Source organism: Camellia sinensis, chromosome 8, assembly GCF_055761805.1.
Source record: "Camellia sinensis isolate YWXY chromosome 8, ASM5576180v1, whole genome shotgun sequence".
Taxonomy (NCBI): Eukaryota; Viridiplantae; Streptophyta; class Magnoliopsida; order Ericales; family Theaceae; genus Camellia; species Camellia sinensis.
The window spans coordinates 23,256,318-23,267,202 of NC_138968.1; positions in this window are offsets into that span (position 1 = coordinate 23,256,318).

Here is a 10,885-nt window from a genome sequence, read left to right on the forward strand (position 1 = left end):
AAAATTCTGTGGTTTTTGTTGTTGAAAATTATGTTTAATCACATGTATTTACTTGCTGAAAATTCTAGAAAAAGCACATATATAGTTGCTGACTTTGCTGTTGTTTGTCATGCTGAAAATTATGTGTTTTTGGTTGCTGAAAATTATATTTAGAGCATGCATATAGTTGCTGAAAATTCTGGAAAAGCATGCATATAGTTGCTGAAAATTCTAACTAAACATGTATATACTTGCTGAATTTGCTACTGTTTGTTTAATTTGTACTTGCTGGAAATTCTGTGTTCGTATATGGTGAAAATTTTGTGTTCTTTGTTGCTGAAAATTATCTTTACAACATGTAGTTACTTGCTGAAAATTCTGGATAAAACATGTATTTAGCTCATTCATATAGTTGTCGAAAATTCTGTCTTTTTCCGTTTTAGGCTATCGACAGGCAGAAAGTGGTGGAACGCACTGGAAATAGAAGTCTTACCAGCTGAAATTGTGAAGCAAACTGCTGCAAACTAATGCTTAAACTGAAACTTGAAAGTGATGTTGCTGCTGTCGTTGCTGAAATTGGGCTATAATGTGTTGCTGTTGTAGTTGCTGCTGCAATGTTAATGGCTTGTATTTACACTTGATGTTAATGTTAATGGCTTGTATTTGCACTTGATGTTAATGGCTTGTAAGTGATGTTGATGGTTATGGCTTGTATTTACACTTGATGTTAAGGGCTTGCAAGTGATGTTGATGGTAATGGCTTGTATTTACACTTGATGTTAAGGGCTTGGAAGTGATGTTGATGGTAATGCCTTGTATTTACACTTGATGTTAATGGATTGTAAGTGATGTTGATGGTAATGGCTTGTATTTACATTTGATGTTAACTTGTGTGCTTGTATTTACACTTGATTTTAACTTGTGTTCTTCAAGAGTTGCTTGTGTTTAGTGAACTTTTTGACTTTCTGTTTTGTGCTTTGTGTAGATAACTTGTGTGCTTGTGTACATAATTTGGTAGTGTGGATAACAACTTGTGTGCTTGGTAGATAACTTGTCATGGTAAGATTGATGCATCTGTAATAATCAAATCCATAACTACATTCGTCAAATTCCATTCATGAAAACCATCTAAAATCATTGCATCTATAATCATTAAATCCATACCTACATTCGTCAAATTCCATTCATGAAAACCATGTAAAATCATTGCATTTATAATCATTAAATCCATAACTACATTCGTCAAATTCCATTCATGAAAACCATGTAAAATCATTGCATCTATAATCATTAAATCCATAACTACATTCGTCAAATTCCATTCATGAAAACCATCTAAAATCCTTGCATATATTCATCAAAGTGAAAATGCTAATAATACATCCGTTAAGTTCCATTAAATCCATAATAACATTAGTCAAATTTTTCGGAAGCCAAACAAACAATAAGTTAAATCATAAAGTACAAAATTATAGAAAATACAATCAAATACACCATCGCCTTCAAATTATTTTCCACTCTTCAAAGCCTTCGACTGTAGTCATCATGTTCATTTTCCATGTCATACAGCCTCCTCCTTAGCTCGTTAAAGTCTTCTACTGTAACACCATCACAAGCTCTAGTGTTGGAACGGATTGTGGACATAACATCTTCATCATCTTCATCCACAAACTTGAAGTAGTTGCAATTGGGAGTTTCAGTCTACAATGCATGACAATTAGTTAGTCGAATAATACAAATCAATTGGTCACTACTTACATATTTAATATTTCCAATACATACTTACATAGTTTGATGGGCAAACAAAGAACAAACGCCCTTTATTTCCATTCTCATTGGTTCTTACAATATGTATGGCAACTGTTCTTCCACAATTACACAGTCTCAATTTTAATCTTATGTTGCTATTGTTAGTAGAAGAAGAATCTGCATACACAATACAAACAATCTTAAACCAATAGGTGGTGTAAGCTTTCATGTGTCTTTCACTCTATGGAAGGACGCAACCTATTCTACTAGCCAAAAAAATTATGTTTAGCTCTATGTGTACATCAATTATGTACACAGTGTTGAAGTGTAGTTCAGCATTGAAGTGCAGCTATTCTACTATTCTACTAGCATTGAAGTGTAGTTCTACTAGCTATTCAGCATTGTAGTTCAGCATGGAAGGACACAACCTATAATTCATTTTGTGTTCACTTCAATCTCAGTATAATTCTTTTCTGCTGGATCTTTACAACTCTATGTTGGGTTCTTACCGGCTTTGATATCTTCTTTCACACGTGAGTACGAACTCTCAAAGTATTAATGGTGCAAAGCTTTACATAAAAATTGCTCAAGTCATGTTTTCAACATAATTATACTTTTGAAACCAATTTTGTCTCAACATGCAGCTTTGCAGATGATACTTGTTCAGCCCTTGAGAATTTTGAACAAAACCCTCAGAATAATAGTTTGAGCTCAATACTTCCATGTGCAAATTTTTCATCTTTTGACAAAGTTTTCATAGACATTGGTTATACTGTTCATACTTCTATAACTGAGGTATTCAATTGGAATACAAAAACCGAATACAGAGCTGGACACAAAATATATTTATACACAAGATTTTATAGAAGTGGGCTCTACCATCAAATCTTGTAAAATCATGTTCATCCATATATTTTCTGTGTCTGATTCTATATTTGGTTTCTGCATAACTAGACTTACTGAAATTGATTATGGGGCACACACACAATGGTGGTATTGTTTCATAATAGTATGAGAATGTTTTCTTGCTGTTGAATTAAAAAATAACACAGGTAAACGAATTTCTTCGGTTAGATGAACAAAACGACAATTTTTTAGAAGTTCAGAAGATTTGTGACCTTTTCCAGCTGCAACAAATTACAGCTATGCACCCGTTAAAATTGATTTATTAACAGAAGCCATTAAAATTGATTTATCCTACAGCTATTGATGTTAATGTTAATGGCTTGTATTTAGGCAATTTAAGACAGAAAATTATAGAAGTAATTACATATGGAGAGAGATGGAAAGGAGAAGAAGAAGAAGAAGAAGAAGAAGAAGAAGAAGAAGAAGAAGAAACCCAAATCAAAGTCCTAAATTTTTAGCCGTTGGCATCCCAAATCAAAGCCCTAATTTTGAAATTTCAAATCTAAAAGCCCTAAATTTTTAGCCTTTGGAATCCCAAATCAAAGCCCTAATTTTGAAATTCCAAATCTAAAAGCCCTAAATTTCTTCAGACGTTTCAAAGCCCTAAATTTTTAGCCGTTGGAATTCCAAATCAAAGCCCTAATTTTGAAATTCCAAATCTAAAAGCCCTAAATTTTTTTTCAGACGTTCACAGAACCCTAACTTCTCAATCTCAATTCCAAACCCAAATCTCAATCTCAATCACACAATTCTTGACAAAATAATTTCAAACATTCGAAGACCAACCTGGTTCGTCAAGAATTTCTTTGCTCAACCGATGGTGGTCGTCGCGGTGGAGCTATGGTTCACGAAGCGTAGCATATTAGGGCTGGAGCGTTGGAGCTTTGGTCGTCGCGGGGTTATGAGTGGGTTCGCCAGCTGGGTTACCGCCGGGACTGGTCGCCGGTTCGCCAATGAGGGTGGGTTCAGTGGACGAGCATGGGTGACTGTGAGGCTGAGTGAAAGTGAGAGTGAGAGTGAATGTATAGCCTCACAGAGCTGTGTTTTGTTTGGGCGGGAATGAACCAAAATTTCAATTTCTTTTTTTTTTATCTCAGCCGTTGGATGTGCAACTGCTGATCTCAGCCGTTGCAAGTAGGATGTGGAGGAGGCTTCTTAAGAAGGGGATCCGGACTCAGAAAAAACAACAGAAGGATTTTCTATTTTGACTAAAAAAGGTTGGCAAAAAGTATTTCCATTTGTAGAAGATGGATGATACTGAATGTGACCTTGACATGGACAGGAATTGTTACAATAACACAAGCATGAAAATGATAAAAAAAAATATTTATGTCAAATGATGAGTTGTCGCTGATTATTAACTATCGTCAGACATGCTAATAGTGTGAAAGAATAAGATGTTAGTGAGATAGCAAGAGGACATATAGAGTAAGAGATAGTGAAAGGGCTGAGAAAGCAAAAGGTGAGAAGAACAATTAGCGATAGTCACTTAGCCTAACCAACAATGTTGTGCTATGAATTGAGCGAGAGATAGAAACGTAGGAGAGAATAGAGGGTAAAAATAAATTACGTTGTTTTGCAAAACTTCTAATATTGCTTGAAAAACTTACTATTGGCATCAATAATTAAGGATGTCAATTTGAACCCGACCCAATGGGGACCCGGCCCCCTGACCCTGATTAAAACGGTTTTTCCTCGAAAAATACTCCCGACGGACTGGGGATGATATTCGAAAATGAATCCTCGACAATTTTTCAATCAGGGATGGTGATAGATTTCCTTACCCCAGCCCGGCCCAGGCCCATTCCCGTCCTCGTCCCCGTTTCCCACCAGAACTGAAATTACTATTATACCTGCCTATTGATTTTAGAAGTTAACTTAACTAATAATGTTGGTTGTGCATGCTACTTTGCAAAATTCATAAGTGGTTGTTTTTTTTTTCTGTATTGTGCTATTGGTATTGTTTTGTATCTTATTTGTCAAGTTGTTGCTATTTGGATATTTATGTTTGGACGTTGCTAGATTATGCTTTTATATATATTATTTTTATTTGCCTAAAAAAAATAAAAGATAAAATGGGATATGCAAAATTCAAAAAAAAAAAAAAAGTCAGGAATTTTTCAGGGTCGGGGAAATTCGATTCCCGTTAAGGGGTAGGGGGTAATGGGTTCCCCGCCAGAAATCGGGGGTGGGGACATAAAATTTTATACTTTCGGAGATCGGGGATGAGGAGTATTATCCCAACCTTGCCTCGACCTGTTGCCATTCCTATTAATAACAGGCCAATTTTAACACTATGTTTGGGAACTAGGAGAGAAAAGAAAAGAAATAATTACTTAGGTTATAAGAGAAAAGAAAAGAAATGATTGTAATTTATCTCTTTCTTATTTGGATAAGTAAGAAATAAAAGAAAAAAAATAATTGTGATTTCTCTCATTTTTGTTTGGATAGATTTCATAAGAGAAAATAAAAGAAACTGTTTTATGTTATATTACCGAAATAATCTTTTTATATTTTGTCAATCATTTTATTTATTTTATTTTTATAGGGACAAAATTGATATTATGAAAATATAAGAATTTGTTAGTTTCTTTTTTTTTCCCAATCTCTCCACTTTTGGAAAGATTGATAATGAGGGTTGTAAAAGAAATGAGTTTCACTCTATTTCTCTCCATTTCTTCCCATTTTTCTCCACTTAAATTATCCAAATAAGCAAGAGAAATATATATCTTTCAATTTCTTTTCTTTTCTTTTCTTTTCTCTCCAAATCACTCAATCCAAACATAGTGTAAAAAAAAAAAAAAAAAAGGCCATGTTTTGTGTCTTCTAACTTTGGGTTAGGCTAGACCTAGATGCATAACTGAGAGGATTGAATTGAACCTAAAATCTGCTAAAATGGGTTCGGATCCTTTTCATCATAAACCCTTTTCAAAATCAGAGAGCCTCTTCGTTTGCCATTGCTTCACTTGCCATCTTCGGTGGCTTCTTGTTTTTTTCTCTGGATTGTGAATTGAAGACCTGTTCATTGCTACCGCAAAAAGATGGCGAGCAATCGACAGAAAAACCCCGAAGTGTTCCCAATTCCAGACCCAACAATACCTAAAGACCCAAACAAGAACAAAATGAAGAGCAAATTCAAGTGCAAGAAACCAGAAACCCAATCGTCAGACCAACACAATATAGCCAAGCATTGCTCTAAGAAATCTCACTGGGAAAAGAGCCGGTTTGTTTTTTCAATTTCCATTCATTCTTTATCTATTTGGGTTTTCTCATTTGTGCATTTTTATGATCATTTCGTGAGTGTGTAGTTGAATCTCATTTGGAAATCAAATTGAACTTTGGGTATGAGTTTCCATCTCAAATGGGTTATTTAGGGCTGGGTTGAATTAAATAATCTGGAGGATTTAGTTTATGTTTAGCAGTTAATGTTTGATTTTAATTGTGCATGGCCACTAATTTAGTACTTTGATTGTGTTCTATCTGATAGTGGACACTATTGTATAATAGTTTTAAATTTTTTACAGATGGATGCATCTATTTCTGGAGAACCGAAAACCCAAGAACCCAAGAAACTAAACCCAGGGGTTGTTTGGGATCATTTCACAAGATTGGATTGTGAACATGGTGAAAATCCTAGGGCTGCTTGCAACTATTGTAGTATGGATTATGCATGTGATCCTAAAGTTAATGGAACAAAATTTATGTTAACTCATATAGAATCACAGTGCAAGGAGTATCCCTTAAGGCAAGATGAGAACCAAACTACCATAGTTTTTGAACCCAAAAGAGAAACTATTGATGGAGAAACAATTGGTGATCTTGTGGCTGCAAGTTTTAGTGTGGATGCATGTAGAAAAGCCCTAGCGGAGATGATCATAATAGATGAATTGCCTTTTAAATTTGTGGAAGGTGAAGGATTTAAACGATTTATGCGTGTGGTGCAACAGAGTGGCTAACAATCCCATCTAGGATTACAATTACTAATGCTTGTAAGTCAATATTTGTGAGAGAGGTAGCAGCTTTGAAGAATGCACTTAGAGGTCAACGAATATGTCTTATTACTGACACTTGGACATCTATGCAAAATTTGAAGTATATGTGTCATACTGTGCATTTTATTGATTGTGATTAGAAACTTAACAAAAAAATTCTTAACTTTCGTTTAGTACCAAATCACAAAGGTAAAACACACGTGAAATGTGTCATAAGCTTCTAACAATTACATTTGACAATGCAAGCTCAAACAATGGTGTCATTAATTTCTTGAAGTGGTGGACCAAAGATAGGAAGAATACCATATTAGAGCATGAGTTTTTACACGTGAAATGTTGTGCCCACATATTGAATTTAATTGTTTGTGAGAGCTTGAAAGAGATAGATGACTCAATCACAAGGATCCGTAATATTGTGAAGTACGTGAAATCCTTTCCATCTAGGATGGCCGAATTCAAGTTTTGTGTTAAATTAGAGCGCATTGAATATGAGGGTCAACCTTGTTTGGATGTGGCTACTCAGTGGAACTCCACATATTTCATGTTAGAAAGGGCTTTACAATTTCAAAAGGCGTTTGAGCGGTTGGAAGATGATGACAATTTTTTCCATTTGAAATTGAAAGAGGATGAGATTATTGAGGAGGTTGGTGAAGGTGGTGAGGGTGTTGTTGGTGCTGGTAGGGCTAACAGGGGGGAAGGGAAAGAGATAGTAAACACATTAAGGCCTCCGACAAGTGATGATTGGATAAAGGCTAAGTTGTACTTTAAGTTTTTTAAATTGTTTTACAAAGCAACTTTGCGTCTTTCGGGTTCTTCGTATGTCACTTGCGATGCTTTTTTTACAGAGATAATGGTGATTCAAAGTGCAATCACCAAATTGTGTGCAAATGATGATGAAAATTTGCAATTATTGGCACATGGCATGAGTTTTAAGTTCGATAAGTATTAGGGGAGGTTTGATAAGATCAATTTGTTATTGTTTGTTGCGGTTGTTCTTGATCCCCATTACAAACTTAAGTACGTGCAATGGTGCTTAGAACAAATTTATGGAGCTAAGCATGTTAAGGACTTGGTAAAGAGATTAAAGAAAGAGTTGGCACGAATATATGATTGGTATGTCTTGTATGATTCAATTGATAGTGTGCGAACTCAAAATTTGGGTGATTCGTCGAAGAGAATTACTATGGACTCTATGCTATTTGATATACATATGTTGAGTTTTGTATTGGAACATGAGAGTGTACCTTAGTGGGAGGTGTTGATGCTAAATGTTATGAATGCTATATATGTGGCCTTGCATGATTGTGAAAATATTTTATTTAGTTGATTATGTGTGGAGTTGTTCCTGAACCTTGGGTTGTATACCCTTTTATCTACTTGGGAAGAGGTGTGGCCTTGACATGGTAAAGATTGTGAATGGAGGTAAGGGATGTATTTCCAAGAGAGATTGACTATTTTGAGACTTGGTTGTAAAATTTATAAAGTGCAAACTATGTAAGGTTTAAAGATGAGATTTGAAACAGACATTCATAATTGTTGTTGCCTTTATTTATTTAATTGTTTTGTCCTTGGGTGTCAAGGGAGGGAGTGTCCAAATGAAGTCTTGGAATGACTCTACGAGTGTGATAGTTTGGCGGTATAATCTAGATTCTAAATTCTTTTGGCCCATAGGCAGTTTGGAATGGTAGTTGGTTTCATCTTTGTGTAATTTGGGTAACTTCGAGAACTAGGCTCTCTTTTCTTTGCAATTGGATGAGTTGGAATGAATTACGAGTTTGTTTGCTAAACCTTAGAGGGTGTTTCCTTGTGCTTAATGCGTGATAAGTCCTAAAAGAGAAATAGGATCTCTTGTTGGTTGGCCAGGGGAATAATACTATTGTTTTAAGTATCCCGCGGGTTGTGTTAATCGAATCATGGTTGCATTCTGGGTGGACCTTATAAGTCACTGTAATACTAGTGTAGGGTTTGTGTTGTAACTCGAAGTAAATGTCTTAGAAGTTGAGTTGAATTAACTTTATCTTGAAGGCCATGTATGATTTGGGTGTTTACCTAGTTGTGTTAAGTCTTGCTTAGACTTAAGGTATATTATTGAGATCATTTTGTAAACCCCACATCGAAGTGGAACCGTTAATGTTGATTTGTAGTCTTGTTGATGGAAATCCAAACTCGTTGTCTGAATTGATTTTATTTCATTTGGGTTATGGGGTGTGGCATCACCCTAGTGTTGGTTAAGTGTTGTTTGCCTTGTGACGATTGGCGGTCACTATTGAGTTGGTGGTTAGTGGTTAGTGCTTTTGAAGAGGTATTGTTTCGTTTTGTTAAGGTCACGGAGTAAAGATAGTTATTTTGGCCTTGGGATGCATTGTGCATTAGGTGATAGAGATAGTTCGTTAAAGTTGGGTTATCACCAATAAAGTATGGTGTCTTAGTATTTTGAGGAGTCGTTTTGCCAAAATTTTTGTTATTGAAAAATTTAGAAATCCCCTAGATGTTGATTTGTGATTATGTATCAATTTTAAGCAGTATATAACACTCCCAATCAAACAATCAAGACAAAACGACACAACAATTTTAACGTGAAAAAACCACAATTGGACACCTCCAACTGTGATTAAAAAACCACGGGCAACAGCCACAAAACAATCCACTAAGAAGATTTAAAGGAATTACACAGGTATACTCTCAATTACCTAGCGAATCCAAGCCTAATTGAACCAACCTCTATGTGCCTCTTCCAACCCCGTCTTCACCTCAGAATTGTCTTTACGATGAGCCACTCCGGAATCCACCAAAGCTTCAGGCTCGAATTCTTCAGAATCCACCGAAGAACAACTCTCTCTTTTGTAGAACAAAGCACAACCTTTGATGTACTCTCTTTAAACCATGAGTTGAATACTCAATAAAACATCAAAGTAAACTAACAAAATTTCCCCAGATACAAACCTTAGAATCCCAAAAAGAAGATCTGGAGGAGTTGAGGAGTAGTCTAGTTTTGGGAGAAAACCAACTACTTATAGAAAACCAAAAGTAATCCTAGATTTGGACGAAAACCCAATCCTTATTGAAATCCGAAAAACTGTGTCTGCGCGGTCCGCTCGAGCGCCCAACAGCCCGCTTGAGCGGCTTCAACAAAATATGCGCGTGATATAACAGAGGTCCGCTCGAGCGCTAGAGAACCTGCTCGAGCGCGAAATCACACCATCCAATATTTTTACAAACCTGACAAACTTCTAAAACCCAGCATTCTCCGCTCGAGCGGGGGAATGTCCGCTCGAGCGGACAGGCAACTTGGAATGCATTTTTGTATTTTGCTTCGAGGGCGCTGCCCCTCGACCCCACCGTGGCGCTGCCCCGGACCCGCCAAGGGGCACTGCCCCCTAGACCCCCGCGAGCTGACTGGATAGCTCGATCCCCGTCATAATCAGCGAAGTGGCAATCTTGAAAGCATTAGCATCATAAACTTCTCTGAAAGGCACAATTTAGGTTGGATTCGCATCTAAACTCTCATAGCCTCACTGAAATAAAAATGCGAATAAAATTACAACTCAAAGGAGTTTTGTCAAACGGGAATTGCCAAGAATAAAACCTAACAGTTATGCTTGAGGAATTAGATCCTATTTTGTTGCTTTGGATTATCAATGTGAATAGAAGAATCATTTAAAGGTTAATACTAGTAAGGGTTTATACAATCAATTGTGGTGCAAAATAATGGTTTGGTTCGTTACCAGTGTTACTAGTTAATAGCTCATGTAGTGGTCAAAGAATTTTTGTTGATGCATTCGTAAGTACCTAAGTGAGTTTGTGGGTGACTGTAGGATGCATTACATTATTTGAGTTTAATTTTGAGGACGAAATTTCTTTAAGGAGAGTAGGTTGTAATGACCGCGAATTTTATTTTTTTTAATTTTTTTATTTTTAGCTAGTGCATAATTTAATCGAGCAAATTTTCGAATTTGATTGCTGTGTAAATTCTATGCGAAAATAGTTCGATTTTGTATTTTTGAAAAATAGTTCCCGTTCTCAGAAAATTATGATATTTTTATATGCTGTTCCCATATGAGTCTAGCATGAAGGATAAAAATTTCAGAATTCAATGATGAGTATTTAGTTTATGAAAATTTACGGACTGATTGATGTTCAGTTTAATTTATAGTAGAATTTTGCTATTTAATTTTGAATGTTTAGACCGTGACTTGAGATAAATTTGTTGGGTCTATCTTGGTATATAATTGGACCATGTTTGGGTTATGGGTGGGACC